The 22,051-nt window shown below is 38.3% G+C and overlaps 1 protein-coding gene across 1 annotated transcript in view; it reads right to left on the bottom strand.

Moving 5' to 3' along the window:
• lpp (LIM domain containing preferred translocation partner in lipoma) overlaps positions 1-16,903 on the bottom strand; it is a 144,827-nt gene extending 127,924 nt beyond the window's left edge. Inside the window, exons 1-2 of the mRNA XM_054602612.1 lie at positions 16,773-16,903; positions 11,938-12,009 (exon numbers count right to left, since the gene is read on the bottom strand). The gene's annotated coding sequence lies outside the window, so the exon portion shown is untranslated. The remainder of the gene's footprint in view (positions 1-11,937; positions 12,010-16,772) is intronic.
• Between the last annotated feature and the right edge of the window lie 5,148 nt (positions 16,904-22,051).

Raw genomic sequence — 22,051 nt, forward strand, 5'->3', positions numbered from 1 at the left:
GGCTGAATGCAGCACAGTGACTTTCAAAGCCCCAGTCTGAATTCTTCATTACACCTCTTGTAGTTGTAAACACACGCAGCTCCATGGCGGGTAGATCATTGAGATCTATTGCACTTTGCAACACACATTGATACAAATGAAGCACTTTTAAAAGTCAAATGCTATCGAGTCATGTTTTGCTCCCACCGATACATGAGCCCGGTACTTTTAGATTATCTGCCCGATCCCCTCAGCTTCACTCTCTAATCTCAGCGCGTTTTCAAGAACTTGACTCAGTGAGTCATTCCTCACCTGGCCGCAGGTTTCCTCCACTGAGTTTCACCTGACGGAGTCCCTTCACTGTATAATTGTTGTAATGCTACATTGCGTTGCCTGCTGATTTTCCTATGTTCATTCCTTTCTGTGTGCCAGTAGCTCTATGACCCAGTCCCAAAGTCCACCGTCCATGACCCTCAGACTTTGACATTCATTTCTGATAAGTGTGTGAGGCCCGGCGGCTGTCCTACGGCGAACACGTCAAGTCTTTGAGAGCTCTCTTACATTTGATATTTACTCTTCCTATAAGTCTACAGAGCTTAAGGTGTCATGTGGAGTTTTTGCTGTGAGAGTCTGGTGTTTACGGTGGACGTCACTCAATCCATCTGTTGCTTTAATGCATCATTAGGTTCCATCTCAACACCAAAATCATAGTCCATGTGTGATTTCTTCTGCAGAGACCAGTATGTGTCGGCACTGAGCTCTGTGTTCCTGTCAAAACCATTAAGATCTGCAGAGGCTTCCACCAGCAGGCTGCAGTCGGTGCAGAGATTATCACTGGTTAATGGTTACTACCACGGTGCAGCTGTGAAGTTATGAGCTTTACGATCACCGTGCTCCAAGCGCATTCACTACGACAAGCTCTGTGGAGCAAAGGATCTCACCACGAATACAGGAAATACTGCAGTTATAGAAAACTGTATAATATAATAAATATAATATAATACATTTTACAGGTTGTAATCTGGTGTATTTGTGTTGGTAGAAAATATAAAACATTATTTGTTTCCCTCTTAGTGTAACAGATAATATTTTTGATGACTTTTGATTCTGCACTTTATACATACATAAGTTATTATCGAATGTGATTCGAATTGGTAGCTTCACCCGTCATATAAAACCACACTTGACCATTAGCTTGTGGTTGGTAGCAGATAGCAAAACAATAGCATTTAAGGAGGCGCGTGTTTGGATTTCAACTGGCAAAAATGTTCTTTACATTTCTAGAGAATATGCTAGAGGCATGGATGCCCGCCTTGTGCTGCCCGCTGCACTGACACATTAGGGCTTTTCCCGCCGATGACAAATGCAATGTATTGAATCAAAATGAAGTTAAAGTAACTGTGCTTGTGTTCTATGATCAACTTAGCTGAAATGATATCAGTAAACGACATGAGAGAAAACCTTTCATTCCAATTGTATTCAAATGAAACAGATTCATTAAAAATATCTTTATACTTTGGAACTGATGCTCTTTTAAAAAGGAGGGGGAAGAAAACCGTGCTTTCTCCACTGGTGGCAAAACAAACACGGTGTGACATAACACAAGAGCAACAAAGCATAACGGTAAACGAAATAGCGTTCACTTATTATGACATTAATATAAACCAAAACATTACAGTGACTGCTTCTCATTGAGATCTAGTTACTAAGTTGCTAAGTGTGGGAGAAAAACATGCCAGGGGCTTCTCAATGCTTTTATCATTGAGAAGCCCCTATAGAGCACGGAGCACAGCTCTGGGATAACAAAAACCCAATCCCAGAAAGGTGGAAAAAACTAATCTATGGCTTTGCTTTGGATGTTTCTTTCCTAATTTGATGCCGAACAAAGACACGTAAGGGTCCCTCAGTTTATAGCCCACATATACAACGTAAAACAAAAGCATGCAGGGAGCTCAAATGACAAGCCGGCCTCCATGGTTGCACTATGGTGCTTGATCCACAATGCACGCTACATCACATACAATTGGATAATCCACTAATGAAGCAGATTCTGGGGCAAATCACTAAGACATAAACCTCATTTAACCTCTGATGTATATCGATGTGACATGAGAACAGTGCAAGTACAGACACAAAGAAGCTTTTCTCTTTATGCTGTGACAAAACGGACAGAGTGTCGAGGTAACAACAAACCAACTAACTAACTAGGGTCGGCTAGCCGCTAGGCTAATTCATGCAATGTAAAATGCCAAAGGCATTCAGGAAGTGTCCTGTCTTAAAGCATAGTTTTGTAATTACGGCACACTTGTAATTCACTGCAAAAGTAATATCACACAAATACTGGTGTTGAAAAGATGCAGCTTTTCATATTAAAATGTTTTAGCCTGATTTTTGAAAGCACCTTCTAAATAAAAAGGAGATTTATCTTACTGCTTGTATTAACAAGACACCCCAGGGCAAAAACATATTTCTTCAGGCACTGGTCAATTTACAGATTTTGGGCTATTTTGCTCCCATGACACGTCTTCTTTCAGACTAGTGGAAAGAAAACAACCTAAATAAACATTCAGGTGTTTATCTCCCTACTTGTCATTTTTGCAGCTGGAGATTTTCCCTAAATTCAACAAAAGTTACCATTAGATAAAGTTTAATTTTCATAGTTAAACATATCATTTCAGAAAACTTGAAATACAATAAAGTGATTGTCTTAATGCAAGTATTCAACTGGGTAAGTTTCATGGTGATATTTATTCGAGAATTATTAACCCTGTATGGCTGGAATTTTACAAAACATACCTTTAAAGGCTGTTTTCTCTAAATGAGCCAGAAATCTAAACTTCAGCAGCACTCACACCAAACTTTCCAGTTTCTTTCCTATCTATTTTCTGAAGGTTTTAACAGAGGAGTTACTTCATATATCATTTAAAGCCTGATATATACAACATTTTACCCCAAAAACATTTCAAAATTGTTTTTTATGGCTCTTGTAAGTATTTTCTGAATTATGAAGTGAAAAAAAGAGATATCAAAAATTCTCTCAGTAAAGAACTTTAGCTAACTAGTTGGTCTAGTTGGTCAACAAAATTTTTAACCTGTTTCAAAATTAAATTAATCAAACAAACACATTCAGAAACTTGAAACACAAAAACATTGTTGTCTTAATTTAAAGCTATCGCCTTGGGAAGTTTCATGGCAATATATTTTAGTTCAAATGTTTACCCTGTTCACCCGGTGTGTCTCTTCTAATCTGATTTTTTTTAAAAAGGAGCCATGTATTGGTGCGTACTACTGAGAAAGAAGTTCTTCCAGTAACTGGAGTATTTCATTGCCAAGTAACATCTTATGTTGGGGACAACAGCATACGTTATGTACGTTTTCACAGCTCAATTATCTCCCAGTTATGGAAGCCTACAGAGTACATGTTTTCACCAAGTACTACTACCTCAGAACCCCGAATCTCTCTCAAAATTGAAAATATGAAAGCTAAAGACTTAAAGTGCTTTTTGGTTGACAGAGCTTTCCTTACTTTAAATGAATAGATGAGGTGAGAAAAGCCTTCCTTTTAGCAGACATGGCCTAATTCAAAGTAAATCTACATCTATTCCTGAAAAGAGGATGCTACACAAACACGGATCAACCACCAAAATCAGAGGCTAAAATTCCTGGATGTCTCACACAAACATCAAAAATCATGGACTGCACTGATATGACAATGCATGGAGGGGTGAGTGTGAGGTGAAGTGAAGTATTTGTCCCAGGTGTAACACTGCCAGATCAGACAGTGACTTCCAGCCAAGAGGATGATTTGGGTCAGTAGGTAATTGCATTACTGGACCACGGGGGACTCGCTGGCAATTAATCCTGCCAATGAGCCATGTGAAATATGCACATGTATACAGTGTGCCAGTAGGCTGATGCATGCAGGCCTCACGGCTCCTTCAAAAGAGTGATGGGGTAAAAATTCTGCCGCTGACATCGGCGACTCACAACTACGATGACAAAATCAGATTGTGGCAGAACAAAGAGTGATGTGCCTGACGTAGCACGAAAATCAGAACACTTCCTACTCAATTTAAAACTGCCCTTACATCTCAAACGCCAGCAAAGACCTCGAAAAATCTTACTTTATCTAGCTTCTCCAAATCTGCTACCTTGAAACATCAGTTTAATCAACTACTTCACGTTTCTATCTGTCCAGGAGCATCCCTTCTCTCCTCTAAATCAAGATCAAGAGAAAACGCTGCCAGGTTAAGAGTCAACTTCAAGGTGACAAATTACTCCAGAAGGCAAATAGCAGAAGCTTTTACTTTTAACCCTGAACACTTCTCTGGTAATGGCTGGCATTCCATTATAGCTCAATTTACAGTGTCGCTGTTCTTTCAAGAGTGCTTTGGAACGCTACCTATGCATCCTGGAGACTTTTAAAAGACTAAAAGGATACATACAAGAGTTTATTAAGTTTAAAAAAAGGGAAGTATTACCAGCCCTGGTGGAAGAAATAGAGATATTAGCAGATTTAGTTTAAATTCAATGGAAGAAGTCACTTTGAAATTCCAGTCATTTACACACATCTATTGACCTTTACTCTATAAATACTGGAGATGTAAAGATCGTTCTGCAGCCGATCAAAACCTCAAATTTCTTCATATTTTGTTGACGGTCACATTTGAATCGGTGTATTTTACGTCGGCACACTGCGGCATTATAACTTTCATGTGTGTTTAGCGAGAAACTTGAATAAATAAGTTTCCACAGCAATATAAAACCGATATTAGACAATAATAAATTACCTCTTTAACAGCCTAACACTAGCTCTAAGCATCTTAAAATACATCTTAAAAACTAGTAATGCCAAGATGTTTTATAATCGAAGCAAACATTGAAATAAAAATACACCATCAATAAATTCCTACTAATTTAAAGTGTGTGTGTTTATTAAGTATGAGGATAACATTTAGAATTTTTTGACGCCTTACACAGACTTCAGGAACGTTGGAATAATTTTTCAGGACACTGGTGACAAAAAGTCTGGAGCCTCGCTGTCAGTTAATGAAAACTGGAATCGGCGGCTCAGAATCGGCGAAGAAAAGAAGAAAATTGCAATCTGCATCTCTAATAACTACACATTCATTGATTGGTTTCACTACCGCTGCTGACATTTGGGTGGTAACGCTAACCATGTCCACTGTCATCATCCTGTTGCCATTCTAATCTGATTTATATGTGTTTTTCTTGCGGTCTATTCGTTTTGGCACATCAATAATGTTTTTCCAACAACATGCTTCGATAATTTGCCCGCCTTTAGAGGCTGTCATCTGTCCCTGCATGCCAACCAAGTGTATCAGTCACATCGTGTGAAGTGTCCCATTAGCCTCCAGCTTCTGCCTAATCTCAGATTAATCAGTTAGTGGCATCTGATCCTAAACGATAGGGGCACAGAGGGAATGCCACTTTTGGCACACAATCACCCCCACTGTCGTTGCGACAATGTTAAAGACTACTGTTGTTTACTAGTAAGTGTTGTTAAGCAGTAAATTAAAATTTTCAGCAACAAGACTGTAAAAAGTGATGGTCGTGTGGATTGCAAACACTCAACACAAACAGATACTTTGGAATTTAACCATTATTTTAACGGAAAGCAGAAAAGTTCTAGTTTTAGTTTCCTGGCTGCGGTGTATGGCTCTCTAAGTCCTGATCCTGAGCAGGTATCTCCTGATGTCCCCAATAAGGAGAAAGTACTAACTAGACTGCAAACCCCTTATAGTGATCAAAAAGCCCGGGACGGAATCATTATAAATCTGCTGTTTAAATAATTTGCTTATAGTAAGCAGTGTTTTTTCAAACATGACAACATATGGAAAAAGTGTTAAAAATACTGTCATAAAAATGTTAAAATTAAAAAATATATTTTTTTTTATTTGTATTTATTATTTTAAAGAAATTAAAACAAATTTTATTTATTTATAATACATTTAGAATTAGCTCATTTCTATATGTTATATGTATGTATGTATGTATGTATGTATGTATGTATGTATGTATGTATATATATATATATATATATATATATATATATATACATATATATAGCGTTTCATTACTTTATATTCATGTAATAAATATACAAATGGTAATTAGATGGTGATCTGCATGAGAAATTAAGAAAGACAAATTGTTCTAATAATCATCTGCTTATAGTGATAGTATTACTAATATCAACATTGGGATCGGAGATAGGGATTTTTGGGGGAGAAGCAAAGTAATAAAAGCAAGAAAGAAAAAAATGAAACTTGATTGTTCATTTATTCAATGCAGCTTTAAAGGCCACTAAAGCAGAGTTACATACCCACAAAAACACCCCGAAAAGATTCAGACAATGAACACTTGGCAGACTGGGCTGGCCCTCCAACAAGTGCAAGACAGCTATAAAAGATTCAGACAATGAACCATTCTTGACTGACCTTTTTCCTTTCTGCGTGTCTGATCCTCCCAAAGCTGTGTAGACGGACCTTTTTCCTTTCTGCGTGTCTGCTCGTCATACAAACAGATAGGCTGACCAAGGCTCTATGTTTAGAAGCTTCCTGACTGCATCACTTATGTCAGAAGTTATGGTTTCTCGGTTATTTTCGTTATTTGTCACCAGCAATGAGGCCATGTACACAAGTTTAATATAGAATATGGCTGGCATTATCAGTGAATTTAGAGAAATACAGCAATGTGTTTTTAGTGAGGATTTCTTTTTTTTTTTATTGATTAAAAGGATCTAAGGAACTAACAGACAGAACTACAGAGTTCACTGGCCATTCCAGAGGAAAGTCTTGGCACTAAAACGAGAGCGAAAGTTTTCCTGAAAAAGGATCTTCATGAAGGAATAGGGTGTTCTGTTCCAAAGATAATTCATTCCTATGAAACAAAAACTGAATTCTTCAGACATGACATAAAGTGTCTGGCGGAGGCTGCTGACATGAAGGATGGTCATGACATCATGCAGTGTAGTGGGAAAAGTGAATAACAAACGCAGGCAAAGACTAAAGGTGGACCTCCTTCAGAGTTCAGAAGACCTTCAACAGAGGTGATGAGTTATACTGGCCAACACCGGGCAGCCAGATCAACGTTAAAATGACGACTGGGCCAAAGAAATCTGAAATCTATTTAAAAATGATGCGTCTCAGATTGTTGTTTATGGATCAGACATTCCAGCTCGACTGGGAAAGAGATAAAACTTCAACAACAGAAAAAATCCCAAAAGCCAGAATTGCAAACAGATATTAATATCTCAAAGAGTTCTTAAAGCTGTCATTGTTGCCAAACAAAAAAGCATTATTATACATCACAATACTTCCGCATTTTAAAATTCGATCAACTAGCATTAATTCCAAAGCTCTGATCATCATTTCAGTGTTGGTGTCACTAAAAAACAGACACCGCACTGCACGAGTTCAAAACCCTATAGGATCTGTGTTCAATCTGCACTCTAAAACTCTCAGCAGTACAGAAAAAAAATAGCTGTTTCGAAGGCATCATTAGTTAAAGAGTAATCAAGAGTTACCAAAACAGAAAGTAATCAAACCCTTAAAGTGATTCTCCTTAATAAGAGAGATAATCTCCTCACCCTTTAGCTTGATTCTCCTCAGCTCAGTTGGATTCTCCGTGCAATTGCTCTTGTTAATCAGGCCTTAATTTGTTGACGAGATTCATTTGGGAGACTTGTCTTGAAAACATCTCAATCTCTCCCAATCCGGGGATGGCAACAATCTTGAAATTAAGGGCCGCAAAGTAGAGTTAGACCAGATTAAGTGATTTGAAGAGCTAGGAGATGTCCCCAGAGACCGATGTAACCAACGATCAGCCAAACCTATTAAACCAGCAGAGCCAATGAGCTGTCTCAAAACACTCTTGTTGATAGTGTGTTTGTTTAGAAACTGTTAACTCCAATATTCTTCATACTGTGGTAATAAATTGAACTGGTGTTGAGCTACTTTTTTGTTATTTTAAATAATTCTATTTATTATAGCTTTATTTAAAAAGGTGCTATGTACAAGAGTGCAAGCATTTCTAATGCTTCTCAGGGGCTCTCAACGTGGCGAAGGCTGAGCTGGTGGCTAGCAGCTAACAGCGCTAACAGGGCAAACAACAGTGCTGACAGAGACAACAGTGTTTACATGAGGGTGAACCAGAGGGTGGGCTGTTTGTCAGCTGTGGCGGCCGTTCAATGTTATACTAAGGATCTGAATATCGCATTTAGCCTTCCTAACCAGGTAAGTCTCACTGCGATTAGAAGATCTCTTTTCTCAGGGAGCCCTGGCCAAATACTACTAGTACTACTACTACTACAATCATTTGAATGAATTGCAGTGTTAATAGTTCAATATTTATGTTGGATCATTGTAAATCTTACAAATCTGATCTTTAAATACACACAGTCTCTAACAGGGTGTGTAAAAATCAGCTACAGCTTGATTAACTGTGATGGCTACTCAAAAGTAATTAGGTCATCAAAGCACTCACCATGTTTTCCCATAGGTTTTTTTATGATAATCAATTCTGACAAAACGCCTCCTTACTTTCTCTCCTCGATCTCTTCCCAGTCTATAATGTTGCTTTCCCCGGTGCACAGCTGTCTGGCACAATACTTTAAAATGAGACTGAGTCACTGTTGCTAAACAACTACAGAGTAATCTCCCTAACTTTTGATAACATTTACTTCCTTTAGCCACCTTTTTTTGCATCTGAATGCAATGATCCATGTGATTGTGTGTATAAATGTTGCCCTCACGCCAAGAACACAGAAAGAAAAAGACAAAATTTATATTTTCGGACTGCGAGCTACAGATCCTGACCCAACAAGGTGCAGAAGCATTCCTCAAAACTTCAGGCAAGGAGTTTAAACGTGACAGAAAAAAAACTGTATTTGGGATTTAATAATCTATGATCACTACAAAGTCTGGGCCTGACACCCCTTATTGATGTGCTTCAGTTAGCACAGACACTAATGATTTAACTGTAACTGCGTGTGGCTATCACTGCTGATCTTTGTAAGCTGGACTCATTTCCCGCTTTGAGAATTACGGTGTATTTTATCTTATTTCTGCGGGTTTATGGCCGTATAAACAAAAAAAAGATAATCTTTCCTTTATTACCCGATGAAGGTCTGCGTACTGAAAAACATTTAATATCTCCGACTGCAAGTGCAGGGGACAGTGTGCGGGAGTCTTTTTGTTTTAAATTTGACTGCCAAAACTTCGACATTCTTATCTCCAAATGTTAGAAGGTTTTAACTTTAAGGCCAATGGAGACCAACACTTCACCCTGAAAGCACCCAAAGCCCAAGGCATGTCAGATAAAGTCAGCATGCTATCGTGCTCACAGTGACACTGCTACAGCCCTACGGACCAAAAATAATTTGGTCATCAATAATTTGAACATATTTATGAGTCATTGCAGAGTAAACATGAATATATTTTAAATAAAGATTTGCTGCGGGTGCAGGTTTAGTACGATGAAAATACTAAAGAAAAAAAAGGAACAAGCATGGCCGGACACATGCTTTATGTAACATTTCATAATCCAATAAAACAATATGGAAAAAAAGAACGTTTGACACTGGGACGCAATCAGGGTCACCGGCTCTGAGGCTGATACAGTCCCAGAATAATTTTCAGATAAAAGTGAGAGATAATCACACCATTACTGAGGTGAGCGCCGTCAGCCCTTAAAGCTAAGTAAAATCATTTACCTCTTCCCTCTGCTACTACTACTGGCGGGCACCTGCCACGCTAAGTGTTTGAAGTGTGCGAGTGAGAGCCAGGAGGAAGGTCGGACCTGTTAAGGTGTAGATATCAGTTGGAGTGGATGTTTGTAAAAAAAAAAAAAAAAAAAAAAAAAAAAATGAATTCTTGACCCAAGCTGGCCCCAAACTCTCACACACACACACAAATGCAACTGCAAGCCATCTGCAGGAAAACGGCTATTTAACAAGTTCTACCCTACAATATATTTTCAGTCCGGCCAGACACAACAGATTTGCGTGCTTTTCATCTTCATCCCTGACCTCCTCATATTACTGACAGACAGTTGCATGCAAGGTCAGTCTTGCGGTCAAAATTGTTTCTCACTGCAGTGCAGAGTTAGCCCTAAACTTAAAAAATAATAATATTAATAATAACTTTCCCAAAATGTCTGGTCCCTGTCTTTTCCATACTTGCCGAGATGCCTGGGGACATTGTGTGTCTGTATTGTGTCTGATGCAAGGAAATAGCAATGGAATCTCCTTAATAGCTCCCAAACTTTCAATCAAGCAGTGACAAAAAGTTCTCCACAAGCAGCATATATATATATATATATACATATACACACACACAATTTTGGACTATGCAAAAATATTGATTATAGTACTATTTTGACAATAACTAGTTACATTATCTCACTGCACACATACATAAAACTAAAACATCAAAAGAAAAATGACGCATAGAATGATACTCACAGTTTGTCTTTAGATCATTGAAGCAGAGAAAACTAGCTTTACTAAATGGCAGTCACTGGGAAAAGGCTCCTCTCACCCCTAGAAAGCCGTATGCAGCTGAAATGACTCACATCCCCTTCTCCCAACCTCTGTCAACCATCGTGAGGAGGTAAACATTTCCAAATATGGAGAAAATATGGAGACAGTATTCAGGGCAATATCAGTTTGGTTTGCTTTTTAACTTGGAATGCCACAGGCTGCGGAGCCAGAGTCACTCAGTACAGCCAGTTCTGTGGTGCATACCTTTCACTGGGAATAATAAAAGAGAACTTTTCACCATTGCTCCCGGTTCGCTCTGACCTAAGATGGGTAACATTGAGAGCCTTCAAGCTCCATTTATTTAAAGGGCAAGATAAGTCAAAATGTAAAGAAGATGAGTTAGCTTAGAAAGCTGAAAAATGTGTAACACATGATTTACTTTTTTTGTTAATCAGGCGACCGGGGCCAGATTAGAAGGTATAGATAGCCCATTTACTACGAGAAGCTGTCTTGTCACACTGATTGTGCTCAAGTGATTAAGAAGGTATAATTAAAAGTCTGATTACTCCCCACCAGTGCCGTGGGTCAGCGGAGATCACGGTAACATTAACAGCTGCTAAGAGAGAACACTACACCTCCCTGCCTGGAAATGGTTTTGATGAGCAACTTGGCTCCAGAGCGCTCGTTACGGCCCAACCTACTTCATCCCAATCCCAAAGGGACGGACTGCATTCGGACGACTGAAATTCTTACATGTTCATAAATTATTTTTAAAATATTTGTATTTTAAATAAATATAAATCTGATTTGTAGCGATGCCAAATCAGTCTGAACAGCCATATAAGAATTTATGCAGCGCATTACGAAGCATATGTCTGGCCCTTGAGAAAAGATGAGAATAGCCTGTTGTTGTTGGTGATCTGTGGAAGAGGAGTGCGGTGCTTCAGTTTTTGTTATTTTAATGAAAGTCAAACTCTAAAATCATAATCGTCTGCATCTTTTGGGGGGGGGGGGGGGGCAATCAGGGACACATGACAATGCGGCTGCAAAGTCAATGCAGACATAAAAGCCTTAAAAACTTGAATAAAAGACTTTAAGACTTGAATATAAGCGATGGCTACATAATGTGTGCTTTTTACAATGAGTCAAACCATATTTAATGCAATCAACCTCGCTGTGAGTCAGTTGAGATACATGATGTTGCAAGTTAGTTCGGGGTAACTTCTTCAGATTGAAATTAGATTTCAGCCACTTAACACACAGTGTTAATCTAACAAAGAAAATAGGCCTTTAGCATTGAAATTGTTCCCCGCCAATTAGCGTATTACTACTTTACCATGGTTGGACTCACACTGGACAGTTTTTTCAAAAGTCTTCCTTGTCAAAATCTCAGGGGGAAAAAACCCAAATCATTGGTATTCTAAACAAGCAAACAACAGCAAAAGCCATCTTACCTTGTCTCCTCTTTGGATGTACGGGATTCCTGGAAGGCTGTTGAAGCGATGCCCTTTACCGTGTGATGAAATCTGTAGAGATTGACAAACTCTGCATCACTCAAACGGATTACATAACTGTAATTGTGCTGTGCAGGACCAAACCAACATGGTAAGTGGACTCCTGTCATCTTCACTGAAATGTGTTTCCAGGAGTGTGTTGTTCATCAGAGGATAGATGAGCAATAGGAAGCCTCCTATTAATCCTACATGAACCTGAGTGTAAGTCTTCTGTTTAAATATTATTCAGTAATTTCCCAACATCTGTCAGCCTGTTGGAGTAATATTTCAGAGCAAGGACACGGTCAGGGAAAAACAATGCTGACAAGTGGCATTGCAGAAAATGTTTCACTACGGTGTAACAATTATTCAGTGTATAGAACTGAAACTAAAGCAACATTGGTTATGAAGTTGGTGTGGGCCACGATAAACCTCACAAGATCCAGGCGGTCCCAGTTTTTAGAGCCAGGGAGGAAAGATGCTCTCGGCCGACTGCAACACCCAGGGCATGATGGGAAACGCCTGGCTGTTGCCTGATCAACTAGCTGATTGGCTCTTCGTTTTGACAACTAACACCATGTTTTGTAGAGAATCCTAATTTTCAGTGTAATTGTAAAATGTATCACTAGATTGTTGGATATTAGTCTCATGTGTGCAATGAAGGTTTAATATCAAAATGTAAATTGCTTGGTTGATAATAATAAAAAGGGTTATTTATGTAGCACTTATCAAAACGAGCAGCAACGGGTTTTACAAGGCGGATACAAAAAGAATGAAGGAAAGAATATAATGCCAGATGCACAAACACATTTCCACATATACACATTAACAAACAAAAATAAATAAATTCAAACATGGTCTGCACACTAAAGATAGCCTACAGATCGGATCTAACAGGATGTAACTATTAACTATTTCTGTGACTTCCTGTATATTATTTGAAGGCTGCTGGTAACTATCCGACTTGACCACAGTTTTTTTTAACGCCTGCTTCTGCCGACGCCGCCTGATCTCATCTGCTTTCCAGGCGAAGAAGAACAGTTTGTCTCAAATGAGCCTATTAAGTCAGATTGAATAATCATTGAACTGGCTGACTTTTTCAGTGTGGTCTAGTTTTGTAGATACAGTTTAGTGTGGTTTTTGACTTAAATCATTATTATACTTGTTGAGTTTGTGTCTAATAATCGTGTCAGCTTGTTAGGTACATATTTATCATGTCTTTTCAACAACTATCGCTTTGTTATTAACAAATCTTTTTTGCACAGTTACTTGCAGCAAGTACACTATTAGAAAGAGATGAAGTTTTCTTGAGATGGTAAAAGCACAGGAGAGAAGGGCTTTTTGCCAGACAACAGTCGTCTTTAGTTTTAGATGCAGTAGGAGAGTTACGCATGTATTGTGAAAATGAAATGTCCTGCAGGACTACTTTTTTATAATCCACAGGGATTCAAGGCAACAATACTGTTGTGCAAACCAGCAGCTTACATGTCACACCCTACCTGACAGCACAGCGGGCACTGACATGTCCATGCTATGCCGCCAATGGCTCAAAAGTCTGGTGTCATTATCTTAATACACACTTGTTTTCCTCTTACATGATTACATAGCCATATGCTACAGCCTATGCAAATTTGGATGTGTTTAAAAACACTTTTAAATAACAAAAAAGTATTGCTTATTGTATTTGTGTTCAATAGTCTTTGGTCAGTCACTAACCCTTTAGCGATGTTTCAAACGGCATACTTTTTACTTACATACTGCAGCTGCCTTTTCAAAATACATACTGTTGCATGCAGCACCCATTCAATTGAGATGTACTTCTTACTGATAACATGTGCCATCTTCATCTGGTTAAGTAAAAAGAAGTGCAACTTGGGGTAAAAGGGTTGATGGAATATTTTTTATCTTCAGGATGATAAGAAATAAGAAGAGTCTTTGACAATACCTCCATCACATCACTGAGTGTTGTTAAATGACCCCGTAGCAAAGACTGACAGTTATCTGCAGAGCAAATGTAATAGTAATAGATGAATCCCCAAAAACCACTAGCCCACACTAACCATAGATAATAGAGAGACGTACACTAGTTTCTGGTTAGGGTAACACTCAGGTGACAGGTGACACTTTCTAAAGTCCAACGTCTTGACATCACGCTCTAAAACGGTTCACTTAGAGTCAGGGGAAACTGCTGCTGTTCCTTCCAAAAAAGGACACCCTCATTAAAATAACACAAACAGTAGAGTAACTCGACTAAACCTACCAGGGGGGCTCGGGCTCAAAGGCGGTTGAGGCACTCATCTTTTAACTTTAACATCATCAACGCTGTCAAACGAGTCCTTTTTAACCCGAGATTTTTAAAAGACAGTTCCGTTTAATGTTGCCTGAGTCAAAAATGTGTCGGAGAGACGCGGATGCATGCGGTTTGATGGCAGCACTCTCGGGGGACCTTGGTGTTATTGATTTAGAAACATCTAAGTCGAAGTTTGAATTCAGTCTTTTGGAGAAGAAAGTGAGACTTATTTTTCACGTTAGCGACATTTTATGTCAGAACAATATCTATAGTCTGGACCAGGGCTCTTATTTCTTTTCCCAAAAGATGCAGGTAACTGACAAGGTTAAAGCTACATTTTGGAAGGTATTAAGTTAAGTCATCTGTGTGAGACTATGATAAATGTAAAGCTTTGGAGGGAATCTTTAGCTAGACGCACACGCATGTACAAAACACATTACATTACATTACAGTCATTTAGCAGACGCTTTTATCCAAAGCGACTTACAGGAAGTGTATTCAACATAGGTATTCAAGAGAACTACTAGTCACCAGAAGTCATAAGTGCATCTCCTAGTCATAAGTGCATCTCCTCCTATCACAATACATGTGATACATGGAGAAACATTTGATGACAAGGTTGGAATTGTCCACCATACCTTAGAAATGAATGGGATTTGTCGATATGTCGTCCTTTAAAGAAATGACGGTTGCGAACACAAAGGATGTAATCAGCAGGGGGGACAATCCAGCTGGACACAAAGCAGTTATCTCACTTTTCTCAAGGAGGAAGACAGTGACTTCACTCAGAACTGTCTTTGTTAACATCTTGTTGTTAGAGCACCTGGTACGGGTCTGTCCAGGCTTGTTACAAGTACATGAAGACTTTAGGTGGAGACAGGGCTGACCTGTTTGGCGTTTTATGTCACAAATCAAAGCAGTGGTGCTTTCCTGCCTCGTCTTTTCAACCTAAACAAGGGTTAAAAGTACAGGACAGCAGAGACAGCAGAGTCGCTGCCCATCTTTAGGCGCAGGCTGAAAACTCACCTCTTCAAGAAGTACTACCCTGAGCCTTCCTCGTAGCACTTATTGCACTCGTATTAGTTGTTGCACTTACTGTATTTGTATCAGTTCGCTGCACTTATTGAATTTGTATTTGTTTACTGCACTTATCCTATTCGTAGTAGTTTGTAGCACTTATTATATTCGGATTAGTCTGTTGCAATTATTGTTTTCGTAGTAATTTGCCTCTGCACTATACTTTTGCTCTGGTTTATGCTTTAAGATGCTTGTTTAAGAAAGGAGATGCACTTATGACTTCTGGTGACTAGTAGTTCTCTTGAATACCTATGTTGAATACACTTCCTGTAAGTCTCTTTGGATAAAAGCGTCTGCTAAATGACTGTAATGTAATGTAATGTAATGTATAATAAGCAATAACACAGTATGTGATGCCTACAGAAAGTATCTACTCCTTTGATGTAGTGTTGTAACTCTATGCCATTCATTCAGTGTCTACTGCACGTAAACAATCTGTGCAAATGGATTGAAATCAAGAGGGCAATACTTATCTTATCTTATCCTATTCGTAGTAGTTTGTAGCACTTATTATATTCGGATTAGTCTGTTGCAATTATTGTTTTCGTAGTAATTTGCCTCTGCACTATACTTTTGCTCTGGTTTATGCTTTAAGATGCACTTATGACTTCTGGTGACTAGTAGTTCTCTTGAATACCTATGTTGAATACACTTCCTGTAAGTCTCTTTGGATAAAAGCATCTGCTAAATGACTGTAATGTAATGTAATGTAATGTAATGTAATGTAATGTCACAAATCAAAGCAGTGGTGCTTTCCTGCCTCGTCTTTTCAACCTAAACAAGGGTTAAAAGTACCTTAAGGTGATAGTGTAGGCCAGCACAGCAAGGCTAGTTTAAGGGACTCAATGAATTAAAGTCTAATGGACACAGAAGTCAGAACTACTGAGCACAACTCACACCAACTGTATGTTAAGTTAAACAACGTGGCGAGTCGTAAAGCAGTCAGTTCATACGTTTAGGAGGAGGGTGGGGGGGCTTTTCTCTTTCCTCTTTCCTCTTTTCTCTTTTCTCCTAACGACTAACACTAACTCTAGCTAACAGTTAGCGTCGTCCTGTGAGGTGATATGTAGCAGACATGGGAGGTTGTCGTGTTTTCCGATGACAACTCTGTCTTCCGCATTGGGCTAAAAACAGAAAAACACCAGAGACGCCCAGAGTCCCTTTTGGCTTCTAGTTCAGTCGCTCACAAATGTCGTATATATATATATTCAATGTCTAAGCTACCGACAAGCTAGCTTAGTTAGTAACCTCATGTATACTCATATATCCACGCCCTCATTGAGAGCTACAGTAAACTTCATATCATAGCCTAACAAGGCCGAACAAAGTGGGAGACGAGCTACTCCCAAACACCCGGGTTATCCCTTCAAACTACCCCGGTCTAAACAGTCGCAGAGCTACCTAGTAGTACCTCCGTAGTGTCGCTTACCTCGCTTTCTAGGGATTAAAAGAAGAGGTTCAAATCCCCCCTCAGCCCCTTAAAAGTGAAACTTCTTGATCCAAAATTCTGGGAGAGTTTTTGTTGTAGGCGGTGACGTCACGCTGTGGAATTCCAAGCCAGTCTCTGAGAGTGGAGAGAGGTTTGCCCATGTAAGGCAGCAGGCCAGCGGTGTGGCTCACAGGAGGATGGACATGTAACAGGAGAAAATGCAGAGAAAAATGTATAGTGGACAGCAGTTTCCCCTTTTTTTTCTAAGCTAAACCCAAAAAAAAGGCATATGTAGTTATTATTATATTCCTTTATTGATCCCCATGGGGGAATTCAAGTGTTGCAGCAGCTCAACTACACAGACACAGACAATAAATACACATACTATACAACTACACAGACAATAAATACACATACTATACAACTACACAGACAATAAATACACATACTATACAACTACACAGACAATAAATACACATACTATACAACTACACAGACACAGACAATAAATACACATACTATACAACTACACAGACAATAAATACACATACTATACAACTACACAGACAATAAATACACATACTATACAACTACACAGAAAATAATACACATACTATACAACTACACAGACAATAAATACACATACTATACAACTACACAGACAATAAATACACATACAACTACACAGACAATAAATACACATACTATACAACTACACAGACAATAAATACACATACTATACAACTACACAGACAATAAATACACATACTATACAACTACACAGACAATAAATACACATACTATACAACTACACAGACAATAAATACACATACTATACAACTACACAGACAATAAATACACATACTATACAACTACTATACAACTACACAGACAATAAATACACATACTATACAACTACACAGACAATAAATACACATACTATACTATACTATACAACTACACAGACAATAAATACACATACTATACAACTACACAGACACAGACAATAAATACACATACTATACAACTACACAGACAATAAATACACATACTATACAACTACACAGACAATAAATACACATACTATACAACTACACAGACAATAAATACACATACTATACAACTACACAGACACAGACAATAAATACACATACTATACAACAAAATAAAGATAGACTGAAACATATGTCGTATAATATGTCTAATTCTATTTATATAAGTATTCACACCTGCAAAAATGCCATCCGATGAATAGCCATGCAATAAATAGCCACAGTTAAGATAACCTATTGCACAGATATAGAACATTTTAATACAGAAACACCTTTAAAAAATGTATTGCAACTATGGACTCGCAAACTACTTGGAACTTGATCAACACTTCTCCCAACCATGTCAATAATTAAACTTAACAGGAGTCAGCTCACATACTGCAAGAAAAGACAATCCACTCTTAAAGAAGGGACACAAAGAGGGAACTATTAAATGCCACTTAATTCAGATAAGGACTTTTGGTTTCCGCCAGGGCAGATTACTTTTGTTTAGTGTTATGCATATAGATTGTATTATTAACATGGGTATTACAGGGCTTATTTTTATATAGAAATGCAGGGGGGGGGTTTCCAAGGTATGCTGCTGAACCATATTGTGATAATCTGACAAAGGGCTTTGAAATGACAAGGTGCTGGCTAAGAAGGAAGCAGCTCACCAAGTGTTTCAGGGTTAACAGAGCATTCACCCAGTGAGGTGTGAATGGGCACATGCTGTAATTTGAACAGATTCAAATTCTTACACAACGTGTCGCGTGCCGCAGAGCTGCCGAGCACTGTCATCCACTGTCTGTCTCCTGGAGCCATGAGAAAGTGAGCGCTTGTTAGCGTCTCCACGTCATATTGGCAGTGGGACTCCTTAAATATTACAATCTAGATTGTCTAGATAGTTTTGTTTAGAGATAATATTTAAGGATTGCTTGCCATATATTCAAGTATTGGATTTGAGAACAAACAGTAAGCTTCAGTAAAACAGAGCATGACACTGGTTCTATACCTATCAAATAGCACCAGGACAAAAATTCAAACAAGACACAGATGTGATTCATTTTTTTCCTAGGTTTGTTTGTTTGTTTCCTTAGTTTCAGTTAAAAAAAATTCCCCTCTACTTATGGTTTGCAAGCTTTCTTTGCATGCATGCACTGCAGATGTGAACACGGCCTTGTACTGTTATTGTCACAGTTGACAAGTTGTGTGAGTTTTCCATACCTCATGGTTTCTGTGTTATGTGTTGAGAGAATTGCAATGTATTATTAAAATGAGCTGAAAGGACAGTTAGGACAGTAACACTTTATTGTTTTTACTTTTTGTCTTATATATGGATGCAGGGTGATTTAGGGTTTAACAGCAGATGGTTGGCTTTAATTAGGGGATCAATAGTTACTGAATACATTTTAAAATCAATTTTAAGTCACCTACAGATCAACGAGCTAGTATTTATTATTTATTATTATTGTTTATTGTTATTACGTTTTATTAGGTACTATTATAGTCACACCAGCCATCAAACCCCAGAAACAACATGTTGGGAAAGTTCACCCCAAAATCAAAAATACTTATTTTTTACTCTTACCTGTAGTGCTATTTCTCGATCTTGATTGTTTAAATGGGAGTTTATGGCAGTAGAGATTCAAGGGTGACCTGTCCCCTTAACATGAATAGTTACACTTGGAATACATTTTACAATTGGAACACCAAAGTCATATACAACTCTTTATTCATAGTTCATTATACATAGTATAATCACTATTATGCTTTTCAAAAAGCATACATATTGGTTTATCACAGTCGGAAAAACAAAGGTGTAACTGATAATATTAACAATGGCCCGTTCTGTTAAAATATCCCAGTAAGCCGTGACAGCTAAAAGGAATACAGCCTTCATTAAACAAATGCTTTACACCAGTGTATTTCCTACTGTGACATGTTAAAAGGTTTTCTGTGAAAAATGTCTTTTGTTACAGTGATCTTATTGTAGTTGATGTTATAGTAAACAGGAAATTAACTTTATCATTTTTGCACTGACAGGAAATTATTCAATATCTGTAACGCCAGATGACATGTCAAACTGTGACATAAAAAATGTGCTAGGCAATTAAATTTAGTGGAGAGAAAGCAAACTGTATTTTACAAAGTTTTAAAGCAGCATTTGTTCATACATTTTTTTAATAAAAAACAGGCCATTTTAGGGCAGCGGAACAAGCTGTAAACACAACACTGACATATATCATCATAATAACGTTGAAATGGCGAACGTTTTGGCTAACAGTTACACATCCAGCAAACATTACAGTTTATTTGGAGTTGTGTTTCTGGCCAACTGACACATATAACACAAATATTCAGTCTCCTTTTAGCTTAGTTTTGGTCTCTGCTAACTCGTGACAGAAGTAGGCAGAAAAATGCTACATAAACCAGTTAGCCGCTAATATTGTCTTTTGCTAAATTGGTAGCATACAGTGGCTTTATCAGAGCTTCTTCGCTACAAACAGCTTTTTATTGCTGTGAGACTGAAAGGAAACAGTAGAGCTGGGGGCTAAAAAAACAACAACGAGCTAATAGTTGCTAAAACGCTCCGTAGAACTGAGAGGAGATTCTGTCTGGTCTCTGTGGTTTTATCACTACAAGCAATTTCTTTCATATTACTAAAGTAATTGGATCCATTGTAAACATAAATAGTGATTTGTGGATCTTTAGTGCTTTTTTTATTTATTAATTTTCAGTTGGGAGTAGATACTCCATTTCTTTTGGTGTTGCCCTATGGAACAGTAGTGTACATCAACAGTAAACAAATCCAAATAATTTGGCAGTCCGCTTACTTACCTTTTCATTAGATTAGACACTAACAGTGAGTGACTTCATTCTCGAAACCTTAGTGTTATTACACCTGTGCTTCTCCTGCATTGACATGTCAAGATTTCTGCGGCGGAAAAAGTCTGTGGAGGTACCTTGGATCAATACCTTGTTACAAAAGGCATTTCACACATTTATGGTGACACGTTGTGCCCATACCATTTTTTATTTGAAAACCTTCGAGCTCATAATGACTGAGCTCCTGTGCTTACTTCATGTTTGCTTTTACTGAATTTGGAGTTCTTCTGCTGCATATGCCGTCATTAGTCAAAGCTGCAAACGCTTCATACACGGAAGCCACTATCAGATGTCCGACGGAGCTGTTGCTTGATTTGTGCCGACCTCAGTGCTCTCTGCCATGCAAACGAGACAGTTAGAATGCGTGCTCGTGATTGCATGCAAATACAATAACTGCTTTTCTCACCTCTGATTCTGTTCTTATGGTTTTATCGCCGTAGTGTTGTCATTGGTAGCACTGACATTGTGCGTGTGTGCGTGTCATGCGTTTGTACATTCAAATACATCCAGACATTGTTTGCTTTTTATCTCTTGGACGAATGATATAATTGCTGATTAGTTTGTATGACGTAGTTTAATGAAAATATTTACAAGAAATGAAATCTCTGTCATTCTTTTTAGAGGCCAAACTTAAAGAAAGAAAGAAAGAAAGAAGAAGAATTCACTCCGAGCGCTATATTTAAACCGATAATTCTTACTTTACTGCAAACTGATTACATTGTGCTCCGAGCTGTGAGTATACTTTTTTTTTCACCGTGCATGAGGAAATCATAAACAGCGCTTGCAGATCGAGCACGCTGATAAAAAAAAAAAAGCAAGCGATTTGTGCTATTTTAGTGTCGTACTCCGTGCATCCCCTGCAACTCCAAGTTCCAGGGCACACAGAAGAAAAAAAAAGGTAATCTCATTTGTAATGTGTGACAGCTTATTTGCAAGTGTGCACACTGGCAATTTTTTAATGGGCCCGCCAGTGATTCTTCTTCCACTGATTTTCAAAAAGACACCCTGGAACAGTTTAGGCGACATATGCCGTCGCCTGTGAACTTCGAGTTATCAATCAAGCACCAATTAACATGCTCGGTTAGAGGATATCAGGGGCCCTTTGATGTTCAGCAGTTAGGCAGCGTAGCTACGCATGTCATTGATATGATGGGCCTCAATTTTATCCCTGCTGCGCCGAAACATGTGAAAAAGAAAAACGCTCACAGGGTCCACCACAACAGATAACTCACGCTGGAGATATGTTTGGATGTTTTGATCTAACTTTGTCATGTTTAACTTTGCTCATTTTAATCACACGGCGGTCGATACGGCACAGAAAAGGAAGAGAAAACACAACCTCGTTTGTCATGTTTTAGT

This window comes from Anoplopoma fimbria, chromosome 8 (genome assembly GCF_027596085.1).
Source record: "Anoplopoma fimbria isolate UVic2021 breed Golden Eagle Sablefish chromosome 8, Afim_UVic_2022, whole genome shotgun sequence".
NCBI classification, from domain to species: Eukaryota; Metazoa; Chordata; class Actinopteri; order Perciformes; family Anoplopomatidae; genus Anoplopoma; species Anoplopoma fimbria.